This window comes from Lathamus discolor, chromosome 1, assembly GCF_037157495.1.
Source record: "Lathamus discolor isolate bLatDis1 chromosome 1, bLatDis1.hap1, whole genome shotgun sequence".
NCBI classification, from domain to species: Eukaryota; Metazoa; Chordata; class Aves; order Psittaciformes; family Psittacidae; genus Lathamus; species Lathamus discolor.
This window is the reverse complement of record NC_088884.1, coordinates 96,281,469-96,300,672: the sequence shown is the minus strand read 5'-3', so window position 1 is coordinate 96,300,672 and position 19,204 is coordinate 96,281,469.

Here is a 19,204-nt window from a genome sequence, read left to right as displayed (position 1 = left end):
ATGAAGTGGAATTTCTAATGGACTTCAACAGCACTGCTGGTTCGAATGCATGGTGATATATCAGGGGTAGCGCCACAGAAGAAAACCTCATAGAAAGGAGGTAATTTATGTAGTAGAAATGCTTACACTTTCCACTACATACATTTACAACAATAAATCAATTGGACAACTTTTTCCAGTTTACATCTGCAGTAAGCATTTCTAACGGTGGATTGTTTTTTTTGGTTTTGGGTTTTTTTTTTGTTTTTTTTTGTTTTTTTTTTTTTTTTTTTTTTTTTGTTATGTAGTTTCATTATCCACTTCTGAAAAAATGAGAAAATGGAGGAACACACAGAGCTGGCTGATGTAAATGGCTCTTAGAGAAGTACTTCAACATCAAAAATGATCAAGAGCAAATTGTTGATACAACCTTTGCTTTCACCACCTTCACTAACAAGTATTAGTAGATGAGTCATGTAGAACCACTTAAACTTAATTCTGGAAAGGAGGGGAAGAATTTCCTTGCAAGTTCATCTTTGATTAAGAGCTGTCTTTTTAGCCAAGGAACACAGAGGTCTTTTTTTTTTTGTTTGTTTTGCTTATTTTAAATCGACTGCTATGAATGTGTAAAATGATGTTTTCAGATCAGCAGCATTAGTTCCTTTCCTAAGATCAGTTCTCTTCAGCAAGAACTTTAAATACCTAACTTTTTTTATATTCTCTACTTCTAAAAATACACAAAATTTCTTTGAAGTGATTCATTTTAGCAGGAATAATTGCATTTTCCTTGCTTTTCAATTGTGTCATGCTTTGTACGTTGGTGCATTAAACCTTAAGATTGATCTTAAAAGTTAGGTCGTGTGTCAAAAAGTGACTCAAAACCATCTTCTCAGTAGATCTCAAGAGATCTCAATGGAGTTATCTCCTTTGTTGAAATGTTACTATAGCTAAGGTCCAGTGTGCCCCGTCCCCCTCTAATCCTCTGCTTATTGCACACACTTTGTGTCAGTTTTTCCTTACTTAGACCTATCTCATCCTTTATGTTCTATTCATTCGTAATTATTATTACATCTAATGCTTAGCTGATTATTATAATACAGAAGTAGTACAATATTTGATTTTTAGAAACAAAATCTAAAGGTCAAGAATTCAAGATGAGCTGTATAAGAAAACAGTAGTGGTAGCCCTCCATCTAGTCTCTCACACCGCAACACCAACAAAAACCCAGAAATCCTCAAACTTCCAAGTGTGACATACCTCTCCATAGAAGACTTGTCAGTAGAAATATTGATATTCTTTTCGTCCATCACAGAACATCTATTTGGCATTTGATGTCCGCTATCAGCTTCAATAGTTTGACAAGATTAAAAGGGGTAATGACAGGTAGAAAAGAGGCAGGACACCAGTCTAAGATGGCAGAGTCTCCTTGTCCCAGCCCTCCTTTTCATGCCTTATCACTCCTAGTAGACTGAACTGTTAGAAGCCATCATTAAAGCATATTTTCAATTATGTGCAGAAAATTCTTGTCTGTTTTAATAAAACCTATTTGTTTTTGGTTTTTGTTTTTTTTTTAATTTTTCTCATACCTATATATTTCTAGTAAGTTTCACCTGGCTCGAGGCTCTCCTTTCAGCTGTCCTCACTAGCTGCATGGCTTGAATGTAGCAGGGGAAATCCAACCATCAACTGAAATTATCATTTACAGCTTGCTTTCATTCGGGAGTCACTCAAGCACCTAGCAGCTACAGTTACAACGAGCTGGAGCTTCCTGCTTCAGCTGATGTTTTGGCAAGTGCTTTCTCTGAAATGGCATAATCATAGTATTTCAGACAAGGTTTGAATCCCCAAAGGGTTATCTTGATTTATAAACCATTTACTCCCATGTAATAGTTTGCAGTGTTCCAACTATTTCTTGATTAGTTAATGAGAATCATGTTCAAGAAGAATTACTTTAGTGTTCTTCAGGTGTCTTGTTTTGCAGAATTTATTTGCTTAGTTTTATTGCCTGGATAAGAATCTCAGCGTACCACTTTGTAGAAAAATCCCAAGTTTAAAATCTGTATCTGCTGGGTAGGTGGCAACACAGATGTTGCTACTTCAGTACAGAATTAATTTGGTTTTATAATCTATTTTCTGTTTCTATTTTCTAAAGATAGCTCTTGTGGCACTAAAACCCTGGATTAATATCACTGAACTATTTGATTAGCAGCAACTAAAAACCTGTCCAGTCATTTGGAAAGTGAATCAATGGTCACAGGAACATTATAAGCACAAAGGTGTTACAAGCTGGAGAAAAACAACACAACATTCCACAATGTTACAGTATTTTACGTACTTTTGTGTCTTCCTATTAGTTTTTATTTTTTATTTGCCATTGCTCTCTTCATTCTCTTTATTAGCAAATTTCAATTCCTTATCACTATTTAATGCTTACTGTAATAAAAAAGTAATTTTGAGAACAGAATAAATATAGACAACATCGAAGTTGCAGAAAACTGAAAGAAAGCTGTTATATAGTTTTAATTACATTTTCTCTCTGATGCTTTTTCTATGACATCTTGAATCCTCTTGTGAGAGCTGGATATTTTTTCTGATGAAGTACTGGCTTATTAAGTATTAAATATGCTTTTCTTTTCAATTTACTATGTTTCATGCAGCCACATGTTAAGAATCTTTGCACAAATTAAGAAAGGTCACTGCAGTGGATGGGGACACTCCTTTGCAGTCCCTGGGAGTTTCTGGAAAGACGGCATTATTCAGCTGGAAATCTTCCTGCCTCCCAGAAATCAACCACTACCAACAGTAGCATATGCTAGATGAAAAATTTCTAATGAAAGATTTTCCTTTAAAATGCTGACTTACAGATATATGTACAAAAAAAAATGCCCAAGGAATATGGTGTTCATCAATAATAGACAGGGTAGAGGAGAAGTTTTCTGACTTTACTCTCCCATTTTTCCTGACAGTCTGAAGGATGGCTAGTTGGAGGACTGCTTTTGAAGAAAGCATGCAATCATTCTGTTGATAATTTACAGCTACAGCAATTTCACCACATTCTACAGAAAACTTTATTAACTTTAACAGTTTGGTCATTATTCTCCAGACTCAGTCTTTTCTATAATTTCTGTATTTACCCACATTTATTCAGTATCTGCTTTCTAGTGGAAACAGTTTTCAGATGTTTTGTTATGAAAACCTAACTAGTAGTTTATTTATTATTGTTTAAATCATAAATCATACCTGCATTTCAGTCTATTTCTATGTTCAGGTTTCCTTATGTTATTTTAAGCCAAACTGTGTTACATGACAGTATGTCAAACACTACTGATAGTGAAAATTAATGTAAAAATATAAAACTTTCACCAGTTGAAAAAATATAAGCCATTTACCAGTTGGTAATAAATTCATCTCAAGTACATATGTCCTTTAAAAAAATCAAGTTCAAATTTGAACGTCTGACTGTTCTCATGAGAGTCATACATCTCAAAAAACCCTGGGGAAGTTCAAAATAAAAACTGGAATTTCTTGACTGATGGCATGTGCACGTAACTGAATGAAAAATGGCTGCTCTTAGTCTATGCAGGAGGATACCACATATTTGCCACATCCATGCATTCTACCTGACTCCATCAAGGGCTACTAGATCCTTTCTGGTAGTTCAGAAAGACAAAGGGAATCTGCACTCTTTCTGCAGTAGACTCTTCTACTCGAGCTGAAGCTCAACACCAGATGGCACCTAAAGGTCACACAGTGGTCTACATACTAAAAATAGAAAATTCAATTTTAGTTTGAAGAAATAATGACTACACAAAAAAGTCATTGAGTCAGCTACATACAAACTAAGTGCAGAGATCTTGTTAAAATCAAACTATGTCTGTGTAATGTTAACGTTAAATTTTGGGGGGGAGAAAAAAAAAAAAAGAGAAAAACCCAAGTGTAAGCATTTGCAATATGAAGAAAGTTCCAAAATTTTCTAAAAATGTTAAAGTCGATGGATGATAGCCATTAAAGGATACTTTCATATCTTGTTACAATTGCTGTCTTGAGGCTGTCATCAGGAATAGCAGTGACTGAATAGAAAACATTGCTGGATTTTGCCTGATAAATTTTGTAACACACCTTGCAACGCACCTAAATACACATGTATTTCGGAGAAAACTTGTAAAAAGACACTTCTCAAGAATAAAATTTTAAGTTTGAAAAAGGAATAAATACGTAAATGTTACATCAGACCAGTAACAGCTGCCATTCCACGGATGACTTCCAGTCCCACTACATAAACCAGAAGACAGGCTATTCAGAATGTCTTGAAAGCTTTAAATATCATTTCTACTAGGTTAATTCTTGCTATGTCTTCCAGAGAAAAGGAACATCACCATCTCTGATGGCTAAAATCTAATACCCAGGTCAGGTTTCACAGCAGTGAAGAAGTAGAAGCCTCTTAAGTACACATGTCTACCACCATAAAAGTTATATATAAGTTAAAATCAATATCAAGAATTACACTTGGAAGCAAATGAAGCACTGGAAGCAAATTAAGTTTATAGAGTTCTAACTTAACGTTCACCATGCAATAAGCTCTGCAGAAAGTATACGAGGGACCAGCCTGGAGGTGACAAAGATATAGCTGGTGTTAGTGAAGTCTATATTCAAGACAAATGGTGAAGACTCCCTGGAGACTCAAAGATGAAAGGCTGGGCACTTGACTGCTACTCCTGCTGTTCAGATAGGTACAGAGATTCCCCCTTAAAGGGAGATGGAAAGAGATAAAAATTGCCTCCATCCTTTTATACAACAACCATAATCTTTCAAAACGTGGTCAGTAAAATCAATATGGCAGAAAAATATTCACACAGTATTCATAAAAATGTTTTTCACAAAACTGTGGGGAACATTTCTTTCCTGCTCCAGGTGCTTGCCTTCTAACGAGCTTGGCCTCATGATCTACGACTTTGGGACAGCGTTTGCCTCAGGGTCAAGCCTTCCCTGTCTTTCCAGACCTATTCCACAGAGGGGAAACAAAATACAGAAAGAGAAAATTACTTTTTGTTCATTTTCTTTACCAAGATTGGAAACAGACTATCTTGCCCAGAGAAATCACTTTATGGGTAAGCAGGAAAAATCCCGTACAAAACATACTGATATTGTTTGAAATCATGGTCCCATGTGTGGCTACGTAGATTTTTTTTTTTTTACTAGAAAGGTAGCACATATTAAATCAAACTCCCCCCCCAAAATTAAAAATTATTAAAAAAAAAGGCAAACCAAACCAAACCAAAACAAAAAAAAAAAACCAAACAGAAGATAGCTAGTAACTAAAACTAATAGAACAAGTCTGAGAAATTCAGTGTTCACCAGTTTTATAGGAAAACACAATTAGCATGCCATCAACATGTTACATATGTCAGTGAGCAATTCCATCCAACATTAGCATTTTAGCTTTCTTTGAGTGCAGGGGTAATAAAGATGGGGTGGTTTTGATCTTTCTGCTGTTAAATTTCTACTGTCTGTCTTCATCATGCTTTCTTTCTAGAGAGGAACTAATGAAAAGGAACAGAAACCCTATTCTGAATTGTATATGATTCCCCATTTATTTCTAGAGTTTAGGAACAAGCCATAGGATGAAATTTCTGTCATATTCAAGTACCAGGCTTTGAAGGGTTGTTTCAGTTGAACATGTCTTACATTTTTTTCTGTTTTGTTTGTTCCATCATATGTGCGTCCCTCTCCCCAGCTACATATAATGAAAATATAGGAATAGAACACAATAATCTAAAGACTCCGTCATTTAACTTCCAAGGGAAAAAAACCAAAATCTTACCAAAGTCTGTGTTTGGTTGCACAGCTGTTACAAGCACACACAAGGTGTTAACATCTCAGTGTATACGCATGTGGAATTTCAGTCATTTTAAAAAACACCATCAGCATGATTAAGTTGTGGCATTAAAAGCTACAAAAGTCCTACTGTTTCAAATTGTTATTAACATACTAAGGATTTGAGACACTATGAAAAGCAATACACAAAGTCAAACAGCCTGGATAATGGCAAAGAGGAAGCTAACACATAAATAAATTACTTGGGCAGGCAGAGAACAAATTCAGAGAGAGAGGTGGTAACATATTGTCAGAAGAGAGCTTCAGGCAAAATAGGTGAAAATCACAAAGAAAAGACATAAAGCACAGAAAGGGAAACAAAATTGCAGAGGAGTAGCAAAAGCAAAGGCCTAATAGTTATTCCGACCAGGAGAAGTTGACAGCATGCCAAGAGAATTAGAATCTAATCAGTCTGCGGGGCTGAAGACTGGAAGAAGGGTCAGATAAATGGAATATAAGAAAAAAAACAAAACAACAACAACCCCCCCAAAAAAACCGCAAAGGAACAATCTGATTCTGAAGGTAATACTATGTTCCTGCCAAAAGTCTCTTGACCCAGAAGGGGCGAGACTGACAATTTCTATGGATACATGACAGCACTTGTCCATTCACAGGAAGCAGACTAAGCGATCCATGGATAGGAGCATCAGACACAGGTAACTCAGCAGGAAAATGCAAATAATTTTGTAAATTAATTATGTCAACCTCCTTAGTGACAAGAGGTTGAAAAGATGTAAGTATCAGTATTTGTAAGAATGATGGGGGTTTGCTTCGCAGCATATCTATACAGTTTTTCAGTTTTTAATACTAAATCTTCATAAAAGCATCAAATGAAAATTCATTGTCATTAATAAGTTTCAATAGTTCTTTACTTTCAGCCCTTGATCGACGGCCCTGTTCAAAATTACTTGGTTTTTCTTGGAAAGCCAGTATTAATATTTCAGAGTAGCCTAAGAGTAACTGCAAAAGCAATTACTTTGAGATTTGTGTAACCTCTGAACAGGAATGCTGTCATTAATGGTCATGTCATGACCACAACTGGGGATACAGTTGTCAGTAATGACACAAAATAAGTCCAGAGTCATTTAAGATACTGAGATGGATATCATAGGAACTGCCTGTACGCAGACTCTGAAGATCACGCTACATTCATTTGGCTGCTTAATTGTAAATCTAATTTTACATCTGTCTTAATTTTAATATACATTCTTTGTGGCTACAAGACATACACGCCCAGATGTTTTACTAAAATGTAATACCACCTCCAAACCTTGCTTTCATCAAGTCTGCTTTGACAAAATGAAAGTATCAAAGCATTAAGACATATTCAGTATTTTCTATGGTACATACATTAAAAAAAAAACCAAAAAACCACAAAACATTGTAACTAAAAAAAAAGCAAAACCCACAACATTTTAATATTATGCTGCTATGACCACACAGAATCACAGAATCACACAGAATCCCAAGGGTTGGAAGGGACCTAAAAAGATCATCTAGTCCAACCCCCCTGCAACCATCTCATGGTCACTGCAGCCAAGGCTGCCATTGACCGTCACCACTTCGACCAAACCCTCCTTGTTGGCGAGTACTAAATCTAGCAGCGCTGCTCCCCTAGTTGGTACGTCCACCATTTGCATTAAGAAATTATCATCAATGCACTCGAGGAACCTCCTAGACTGTGAATGACTGGCTGTGTGAGTCTTCCAGCAAATATCAGGGTAATTAAAGTCCCCCACGACGACTAAGGCATGTAGTCGCGAGGCTACTTCCAGTTGCCTGTAGAAAGCCTCATCAACTCCTTCGTCCTGATCAGGAGGTCTGTAATAGACCCCCACAACTGTATCACCCGTGCCAGTCAGCCCTTTGATTCGTACCCACAGACATTCCACTTGCTCCTCATCCGACCCCGGACAGAACTCAATACATTCTAGTTGCTCTCTCACGTAAAGAGCAACTCACAACCCTGCAGTGCAGCATTACTATAGCTATAAAGCGGCCATAAGCTTCATACTGAATTTGTGAGGCCTCAGGACTGAGGCTTGTCAGACCTGCTTTGCCTGAACCTCTACTGACCTGCAGCTTTGCTTTATTTGCTTGAGCTGCAACAACAATTTCTCTGATCGACTGGGTGTCTATGGCAAGCTTATTTTACTTTTGTTTAACTTTGTGTGATACAGCCCCAGGTTTATGCAGACATAGCAGTAACAGGCAGTTACCTGTATAGTACTGGATACTTAGGGCTCTAACACAATGAGGCAGTGCAAAGAAACACATCTCGGAAGACTTGGGAATTAGTGACAAAGAAAAATAACAAAAGAAGGAGGAAATGGACAATTAAAGGCAAGGGGCTTCCTCCTAAATCTGTTGTCCCCACGCAGAACTGCTTTGCTGTCCTGCAGGAGACTAACAAGGAAACGCACTTGCACCACAAACAGCCGGATTATGCACGGGTAAAGATCTCTACTGGCACTAGGCGAGTTGTAGTAATAGGGTACTCTACTTTGAAAGGGACGGAAGCCCTCATCTATCGGCCTGACCCCATCTCGAGGGAGGTGTGCTGCCTACCAGGGGCACGGATCAGGGATGTTACAGAGAGGCTGCCTGCTCTAGTAAGTTCCACAGACTATTACCCACTCCTGGTGATCCATGTGGGTGCTAGGGATATAGGTAGTAGTAGCCTGGGGACCATAAAGAAAGACTACAGAGCCCTGGGAGAGGTGGTTAGGGGCTCTGGTGCTCAGATAGTCTTTTCGTCAATTCTCCAGGACACAGGGGAGGACCAAGAAAAAGCTAGGAGGATTGGCCAGGTTAATAAATGGTTAAAAGGGTGGTGTCATAGTCAGGGTTTGGGTGTCTTGAACACGGGACTGAAGTTAGTAGGCCAGATCTACTGGGGGTTGGTGGAGCTGCTCTGGTAAAGAAGGGGAAGAACAGTTTTGGCAGGAGGCTTGCCAGACTGGTCAAGGAGGCTTTAAACTAGATGTGTTGGGGGAGGGGGGCATCATTCCATCCCAACACACCCAGTCAGTTGCCAACACCTATAATAAATGCTCGGAACAATGTAGATATATTCCAGCTGCTCCAGCCAACGAGCCGGCTTCAGTTGGAGCTCGTCTTGGATGCCTCTATACAAATGCCCGTAGCATGGGGAACAAACAAGAGGAATTAGAGATGTATGCACATCTACGGGGGTATGATAAAATAGGCATCACAGAAACATGGTGGGATGGCTCCTGTGACTGGAGTGTTGGAATGGAAGGTTACAGGCTCTTTAGAAAGGACAGGCCTGGCAGGCAGGGAGGGGGAGTTGCCCTTTATGTTAGGGGTAGGCTGGAGAGTATGGAACTCTGTCTGGGGGCAGGTGAGCAGTTTACAGAGAGTTTGTGGCTCAGGGTTAAAGGGAAAACAGCTATGGGAGACATTACTGTGGGGATCTGTTATAGGCCACCTGGTCAAGGAGAACCTGTGGATGAAGCACTCTACAGACAGATAGGAAAAGCCTCATGCTCGCAGGCCCTTGTTCTCATGGGGGATTTCAACCACCCTGACATCTGTTGGAACGATGGCACTGCACGGCACAAGCAATCCAGGAGGTTCCTCGACTGTGTGGAAGACAACTTCCTTCGGCAAGTAATAGAGGAGCCGACAAGGAGAGGTGCCATGTTTGACCTTGTGCTCACCAACAGGGAAGGGCTTGTTGAGAATGTGGTACTCCAGGGCAGCCTTGGATGCAGCGATCACGAGATGGTCAAATTTGAGATCCCCAGGAGAGTGAGAAGAGCGTGTAGCAAGCTCACTGCCCTGGACTTCAAAAGAGCAGACTTTGGCCTCTTCAGGAGCCTGCTCAGTAAGGTTCCATGGGATATAGCCCTGGAGGGCAGGGGGGCCCAAGACTCTTGGTTGATATTCAAGGATCACCTGGTACAAGCTCAGGAGTGCTGCATCCCAACTAGAAGGAAGTGCAGCAGAAGGGCCAGGAGACCTCCTTGGATGGATAAGGAGCTGCTGGGGAAAATTCAAAGAAAAAAAGAGGCTTATAAAAAATGGAAGCAAGGACAGGCGGCCTGGGAAGAGTACAGGGATGTTGTCCGGGAAGCTAGGGACCAGGTTAGGAAGGCTAAGGCCCAGTTAGAATTAAACCTAGCCAGGGATGTTAAGGATAACAGGAAGGGATTCTACAGGTACGTAGCAAACAAAAAACAGACTAGGGACAACATAGGTCCCCTGAGAAAGCTTTCAGGAGAACTTGCTACACAGGATTTGGAGAAGGCTGAGGTTCTGAATGACTTCTTTGCCTCGGTCTTCACTGGCAAAAGCTCTGACTGCACCACCCAGTTCTTAGAAGGTAGACGCAGGGACTGTGAGAATGAAGACCTTGGGCCCACTGTAGGAGAGGATCTGGTTCGAGACCATATTCAAAATCTGAACGCACACGAGTCCATGGGACCTGATGGAATCCATCCGTGGGTCCTGAAGGAGCTGGCGAATGAAGTTGCTAAGCCACTGGCCATCGTATTTGAAAAATCATGGCAGTCAGGTGAAGTTCCCGACAACTGGAAAAAGGGAAATATAACCCCCATTTTCAGGAAGGGGAAAATGGAAGACCCAGGGAATTACAGACCAGTCAGTCTCACCTCTGTGCCTGGTAAAATCTTGGAGCACATACTCCTGGATGGAATGCTAAGGCACATGAAAAACAACAAGGTGCTTGGTGACAGCCAGCATGGCTTCACTAAGGGGAAATCCTGCCTGACCAGTCTGGTGGCCTTCTATGATGGGGCTACAGAATTGATGGACAAGGGTAAAGCAGTTGATGTCATCTACCTGGACTTGTGCAAAGCGTTTGACACTGTCCCGCGCAACATCCTTCTCTCTAAATTGGAGAGATATCAATTTGATGGATAGACTACTCGGTGGATAAAGAACTGGCCGGATGGCAGCACACAGAGAGTTGTGGTCAATGGCTCGATGTCCGGCTGGAGACCGGTAATGAGTGGTGTCCCTCAGGGATCGGTGTTGGGACCGGTCTTGTTTAACATCTTCATCGCTGACATGGACAGTGGGATTGAGTGCGCCCTCAGCAAGTTTGCCGATGACACCAAGCTGTGTGGTCCAGTTGATATGCTGGAGGGAAGGGATGCCATCCAGATGGACCTTGACACGCTTGTGAGGTGGACTGATGCCAACCTTATGAAGTTCAACCATGACAAGTGCAAGGTCCTACACCTGGGTCGGAGCAATCCCAGGCACGGCTACAGATTGGGCAAAGAAGAGATTCAGAGCGGCCCTGCAGAGAAGGACTTGGGGGTGTTGGTCATTGAGAAAATTAACATGAGCCGGCAGTGTGCGCTCGCAGCCCAGAAAGCCAACTGTGTCCTGGGCTGCATCAAAAGCAGCGTGACCAGCAGGTCGAAGGAGGTGATCCTGCCCCTCTACTCTGCTCTTGTGAGACCTCACCTGGAGTATTGTGTGCAGTTCTGGTGTCCTCAACATAAAAAGGACATGGAACTGTTGGAACAAGTCCAGAGGAGGGCCACGAGGGTGATCAGGGGACTGGAGCACCTCCTGTATGAAGACAGGCTGAGGAAGTTGGGGCTGTTCAGCCTGGAGAAGAGAAGGCTGCGTGGAGACCTCATAGCAGCCTTCCAGTACCTGGAGGGGGCCTATAGGGATGCTGGGCAGGGACTCTTCGTCAGGGACTGTAGTGACAGGACAAGGGGTAACGGGTTCAAACTTAAACAGGGGAAGTTTAGATTGGATATAAGGAGGAAATTCTTTCCTGTTAGGGTGGTGAGACACTGGAATGGGTTGCCCAGGGAGGTTGTGAGTGCTCCATCCCTGGCGGTGTTCAAGGCCAGGTTGGATGAAGCCTTGTGTGGGATGGTTTAGTGTGAGGTGTCCCTGCCTGTGGCAGGGGGGTTGGAACTATATGATCTTGAGGTCCTTTCCAACCCTAACTATTCTATGATTCTATTCTATGATTCTATGACTGCAATAGCCTGGGTATGTGAAACTGAGGAGTGCAATCATGGGAGGATAGGGATGGAACACAGGCACAGAGACCTCATGCCCATAAGCAATTCATCTGTGGTGAAGAAATGCAGACCTCAGCTGGACAAAATTAGCACATTAGCAAACATATTAAAATGACCCTGAGCAGACCTTGTAGAGAGGAAGAAGAAACCATCAACATGAACAATTTGTTATTCCTTCTTGTGAGGGACACTGTCGTGGTTTAAAGCCTGTCAACAAGTCAGCCACGCAGTCCACACTCCCTCCACCCCCACCCCACCCAGCTCCCAGAGGGATGTGGGGGAGAATTGAAATAATGTAACTCCCACGGGTTGAGATAAGAACAGTCCAGTAACTAAGGTATAACACAAACCACTACTGCTACCACTAGTGATAATAATGATAAGAGAACACTGTTTATAAGAGAACAATAATGATAAGACACCCCTTACCATTCTCATCATGCTCATATCCCGCATTTCAATATACCATCGCTCTTACATATTTACATCCACATACACACACACAGACAAAGAGATTATTTCTTAGTGCATGGACCAATTCCTATAATGCTGCTGAGTCCATTCGATCCATGATGTCGGCTTCCATATCTTGTCTTTCAGAGCAGGAGAGGCTGTGTGCAGGGTTCACACTCGTGAATAACCTGGGCAATAGTGTCCATTGCTAAGTCCACCCCTCAATCATGAGTCCATCTCTGTTGCATCTCTGCCCTGATGGTCTGAAGTGTCATGGGCCCACCAGGTTCAAAATAATACACCATCCCCTTCAGCAGCTTCTGCAGCTTGTTGCTGGGGACTCCATACAGCTGCCTTCCATCTCCGATGCTTCCAAAGCACTGGAGGGGCCCAGTGGACTAGATACTCACCCATACTGTCCCACACACACTGCCACTCATGACTGTCCAGCCTCGGGGAAAATCTCCTGCTCCTCCTATATCATTGTCTAACCCCAGACAAGAAGCAAACCCGACTGCTGACTTTTGAGATCAGACAAAATGGTCGTGGGTAGAGCACACTCTGTGTGTGTGCCAACATGCTGATCCCCATCACAATCAGCAGGCAGGTCCCAAGGGTACCCAAAGGCCATTCAAACCCTTCAGAACTCTCCACTGATGCTGCTGCACTTGTCCCTGGGGCTGCTGTAGCTGCCGTGCTTGCCGGCTCTCCCACCACCAGCTTCTCTCTTCCTGGGTGCAGCTCTTCCTCCTCTGCCCTGCTGGGAAATGCTGCCTGGGCTCCTGCGTCCTCCTGGGGCTCGGGCTTCAGGGGCTCGGCGGGCGGCTGCCGGGGGACGCTCTCAGCCGCCGCGGGGCTGGGCTCGGCCGCGGGGCTCGGCTCCTCCGCGGGGCTCGGCTCCTCCGCGGGGCTCGGCTCCTCGGCCGCCCCCTCCCGCTGCTCAGCAGCCGCCTCCTTCCCGGGCTCGGGCCCCGCTCCCGCCGCCGCCTGGTCCCCGGGGCCGCTCTCCCGGGCCGCTTCGGCCGCCGCCAGCTCCCGGGGCCGCTCCCCCTCGGCTCCCCGCGGCCTCACGAAGACGGAGGCGAGGACAAGGGCCAGGGCGGTGAAGAGCAGCGGGACGGCCGGGTACAAGTCCACGGCCACGTCCATCCCGCTCTGCCTCTGGAGCCCAACCATATTACAAGTCATTGCCATAAAGTACAGTGAAACAAGAACCTTAGCCCAAGCCCCACACTTGATGCGCACTAACACGGCGAATACCTGCCCTAAGTAAGGTACAACATATTGAAACTGTGAGACCAGGACCAACAAATTTGTGACGAGTGACTATTAATCCAGTCAGATCTGTCGTTATCTCAACCCTTTGTGCCCCACGTTGGGTGCCAAAAGAACTGTCGTGGTTTAAACACAGTCAGCCACAGTCTTTCTCTCTCTCTCTCTCACACACACACACACACCCCTTTTTGCCCTCCCCCGGCTCCCGGAGGGATGAGGAGGGGAATTGAAAGAATGTAACTCCCACGGGTTGACGTAAATCCAGTAACTAAGGTATAACGCAAAACCACTACTGGTACCACCAATGATAACAATTATAAGAGAAATAACAAGGGAAGAGAATACAATACCACCTGCTGAAATGAGCCCAGCTGAGCAGAGAGTGCCCTTCCGGGTAACTCCCAGTAACCTCCCCAGGCATGAAGTGCTGTGGTATGGAATACCTCTTTGGCTAACTTGTGTCAGGTGTCCTGTTTCTGCTTCCTCTGGGCTTCCCCTCCTCCCTGGCAGAGCATGAGACTCACAAAGTCCTTGGTCAGTCTATAAACATTTGAGCAGTAGCCAAAAACATAGGTGTTATCAGTGCTGTTCCCAGGCTGAAAATCAAAAACACAGCGCTGCACCGGCTACTAAGAAGGAGAAAAAAATGACTGCTACTGCTGAACCCAGGACAGACACAGGTGCTGCCAGCATGTTATGATACCCACTGCCACCCTCTTGGTTTAGGGCCACCGAGGATCTGGAAAGGGGGAGCATGGCACCAGGAAAAGGGCTAGAGACCAAGAAATATGCATGCAAAAACCCTAACTGCATTCTTGTTCCATCTTTTCTGGACTAGCAATAATTAGATTCTAGTGATTTCAGTTACACTAATATATTATTTGGCTTACCACAAACAACATTTTGAAAGTAATATTGTGTAAGTGATGCAAATTTACAGTTACCTTTCTTTAAATTAAAATTTATTTATTTCATGGTAATCCCTTTAAAAAGTTAGTTGAACTGCTAAACTTTTAAAGGACCCTTTGACTTTCAACTGGTGACGTAAGTACTGGAAGGGAGCCTGTGGGCAGATTGTTGAGAAAGGTTATGTTCACCAGACTTGTGATGTAGCTACCTTATTTGGGAGATGGAATGACCCATTTAGTTGAAAAACTTTCATAGATCTATCCTTTCTGCTACCTTTGATGAAGGTGAGGAGGTCCCTAAAATGACTCTTCAAGGAACACTTGAAAGTATAAGCAAATGCAAACATGCCTTTTTATTCTGAAGGTGTTGCTGAAAAGTTATTCTAAACTGTGTATGTAATTTATGTCTGAAAGCAGATGGTGGTTTGAGCTGGAAGAAGTGCTGGGGAGCCAACAGTCAGGAAAAAATTCCTTATTTTTCTTAGAAAGGAATCTTAGCGAAAAAAAAACCAAACCGTATTCTTATGGATGTTGCATGCGTGTTTTAATTTCAAGCTCCAAGAGTGCCTTGGTACATCCTATGTTGCTAAATCCCTTTGCAGCATGTATTAATCTGTAGTGTTTTCTGTATATCAGTATATTTACTCTGCAGATCAATTTAAGATCCAGCACACTATAAAAAAAGAATATCTTTGAAGATTTGCTGCATGGAATTCCATCCCTCTGTTTATGGATTTGTTTTTTCTTTTCCTATAGTAACATTATTCAAAATCCTGAACAGGATGTTTAAAAATCAGGAGTATGTTAGTTTGAAGATCATTGATCTCTGCGATTATTAGAGTCAGAAAGCAATTTTAAAGGTCACGGTGTTTCTTCTTTCAACAATAATTTCTCAAAGCAGGTTAGCCTGGAAGAGTACACAATCGCAACCATAGTACTAGAAAGTAATTCCAATCCTGCTTTCATTTCACTGACACTTTGCAGTTTAGTAGATTAGCAATGGAAATACAAGTTTCAGATACTCATGAAAGAAAAAAATTACATTTAACCAGCATTGCTTTATATGGAACCAATAATAGGTAAGAATATACACACTCTTTTCATGGCTATCTCAAGGCTTTGATTCCATCTGGTCTATATTATTTTTCATGTTTACCTTTTTATTCATAACTGTACTGCTGCCAAACCATAGATGTCTATCAACAGGTGCATGGAAACATATGTAAGCAAAGCAGGTATAATGCATTTGCCAGTGATAGCATTACTTCACGTATCAGATATTTTTCTTGCACAAATGCTGAATGGATCACCAATTACTTTAAATTTGCCAGCCTACCTTTAAGGCTGACCTTCGATCACTCGTGGACATCTGTGGATTTGCATGGGAATTTTCCAGGGTCAGAAAACCCACCTGCATCCATGGATTAGTACATATTCTGAAAAATATAAAAAATAAGCCCTTTTCTATTCTTCATCTTTTCCTCTTTTTCCCCAAATATGCAAGCACTGGGATTTTATCATTTTTTCATACATATCATGCTGTGATCAAAAGCAATTAAATGTAGTGCTGGTGTTTATACAAAAGGATATCTGAGGCCACTTTGATATCCTAGACAACATCTTCCTGCGATTCCTCTTCCCTGTTGTATATCATTAAGACACAGCAAACAGCAATTTAAATGGAAAGAGAAAAAAAACTTAAAACCCTACACATATGGAGACACTGTCGTACTGATTGTAGATGACAGTCCAGTAGATGTCCACACCTTTGCCGAGCTTTTGCCAACTGTGCAGTTAAAGGAGGGCTGTAGTCACTTTGCCAAGGTGATTCATCTGACCTACTTCAGGCACCTTCCTTGGGATAAGATGAATCATGCTATAGAACTGCTTAGTTTTCCCTGTCTGCTCTGAGGGGGCCTCTGTAGACAGCTTAAACCTGAGGACATGGATCCAACCTCAGGAACTTGAAAAAAAATTGAAACAAGAACATAATTTTATATTATAATCAAAAACAGGAAAAACCAAGCATACAAGTTTTTTGCTACTAGAGTAAAAATGTATTCTTGTAATAACCTTCTACTATAAATTATTGGAAAATGATATTTTTGAAACAATATATTTTTATTAGAATACTTATTTTTTACACATTTATGTGTTCTTAAAAAATTATTTACTTCATACTGTACATTTCTGATCCATTTTCCTCATTAGTCCTACCCTATGTGTAACTGTGTGGCTATTAGAATTCTTTTTGGTGGTTTTAAAAACAAAACTTTATTTTTAAAATACAATGCTAGTGCATCTTACCTGCTTCCACACTACCGCAGCAATCACAGGTGAGCATTTTCCTGTGCTGAGCATCAGTTCTGCTCAACAGAAAGCAGAGCCTATTCAAGACAGTGTTACAACACTTTGGTTCTTTGTTACTTCAGGATTACTGTAATGCATTGTAAAATAAACCCTGCATAACAAACAATGAGGAAAGATAAAGAAAAAACACTGTATAACTGCACATTGAACAGTCAGTTCCTCATACCTGGCCAATGCTTTTAGGCAGTGTGACTTTCTGCTATTATTTTCCTTTACTTTTTGGGTGGTGGGGGCACAAGCCAAGTTCAACTTGTTCAACAGTTCAACTGTGTAGCTGAACTGTAGTTTTACAGAAATGCACGTGTCCTAATGTGTTTACCAAGTAAGTGCACTGCAAGAAGACAGTCTGTGGTTCTCTAAGCACATTCCTAAATTTCCCCTTTAATTCTCATTTTATTGGGTCCTTGTCACATAATGATCACTAAGAAGGCATTCACCTGATCATGGATCCTCACCATGAGGTATGATTAGCAGCTCCAAGGATTCTAAAATTTCACAAAATATAATAATATTGGGGGGGGGGGGGGGGAAGGCTTTTCAACTTGCAGCCCTAAAATGAGCTGTTTTGCCATTAAAGTACAAGTTCCTCACCCATAAAATGGGGAGAACCTTCCTTACAGGATAGAGACAAAAATGAGTGATGTCTTTGGAGCATTCTGATCCAACCTGTGACAGGAGGAACAGAAAGAAAAATAGTGGTGGTGATGAGCACCAGTTGTGGGCAAGCACACTGAAGTCCTCCCAGATAATGCCCAGAAAACACATCTACAGCTGCGCCACAGCATCTTGAACAGCTACCCAGGGCCTGAATGATGAAGGGGAGCTTGGATAATAAGCGTGTCCTGAGCCTTAAGGCAGCAGTACCCCATGAGGGCTGCTCACATATGCAGAAGGGGAGGACTGGAATAAAACATGAGGACAAACCAGTGGACAACTGTGTGTTCCATTTCCTATTTTGGATGAAGTTTTCTGTAGTACGTTCAGTATTCTGAATGAATCAAAGACCCAGAGGAAAACCAGTATGTTGCATTCACAACCCCACAATTAAGATGCATCAGGGGTTGATTCATGTACTTTGAATAGCAGATTTTAGTTTGACTTTGTGTTGCAATGCTTTCAGAATATTATTCATGCAAAATTGTCTGCACCCAAAAACCTGTTCAGTCTTTTATTAAAAAGTTACAGTAAAATACTGTAGTTCAATTCCACATATATTTTACAAATAGATTACAAAGGAAATAGAAACATGTTTTTCTATAGCTGAATTACTATTTACCTTTTAATTCTGGGTGAAGTTTTGATTAAGACATCCACAAACAACATACTGTCAAGTACTGGCCATCCATGGAGAGCATCGCTACATGCATATTCCTCAAGGTATGTTCCAAAAACAAAACCCAAAAAGAGAAAAGAGAAATTGAAGGCTGCTTCTTTAATATGGTTACCTGCAAAACTGCCAGACTGTGTAAGTGAATGCAGGAAGATGTTACAGTTGGAAGATGTTACAGCTGGTTTCCTGTGACAGAGCACTGATGTTTTCACCCTGTATGGTGGATCATCCTGGGATCACACTCCTGAGGATGTACTAGGTTAGAATGCAATATGCAGACCTGTTGCAGCAAAAGAATCTGCTTTGACTAATGAGCAGAATAGCAAAAAGAAAACAAGATCTGACAGTTCCTTGATACTAAATGGTGTGACCTAAGCCCATAGCTGTCAAGGTTTTTGCAGTGCCAGAAGGGAGATTTGGGGGGTTTGGAGCAGGAGAAACAACTATAATGATTCAGACTTAACCTCAGCAGTGCCCTGAACCATTATTTAATGATGACTCACCTTGGAGTATGCTAGTTAAATATTTTGATAAATGGAGGAAATAAAAGTTACTGGTCCCAACAGCTCCACTATACATAAATAAAAGAAATAGTTGATAAAACAGTATGAAAAGGCAGGCAGGTAGCATATAATTATTCCCCAGGTGACAGGAAATAAAATGGGCAGAGTAAATCTACTAAAAGGTGTAATTATCTCCTGGTACCAGGCCCACATGAGACATTATCTAACATCTGCAAAAGCCATAGCATTGTTTATTTTCACCTGTTGCACCCATAGCAAATATTGCAGCAAATTACTAAAAGCGATAGGTGGTTGTTGCACAAGAATAAAATGTAAAGGAAAAAACAGAAGTAATGTCTGAGATTTGTGTAAGGGCACTGAGTAAGAGCTGATGTGACATGTTAGACTCGCTGGGCAAGGAGCTCAATTAAATATGTATGGTATTCTTCAGGAAATGTACTACATCTTCCATGT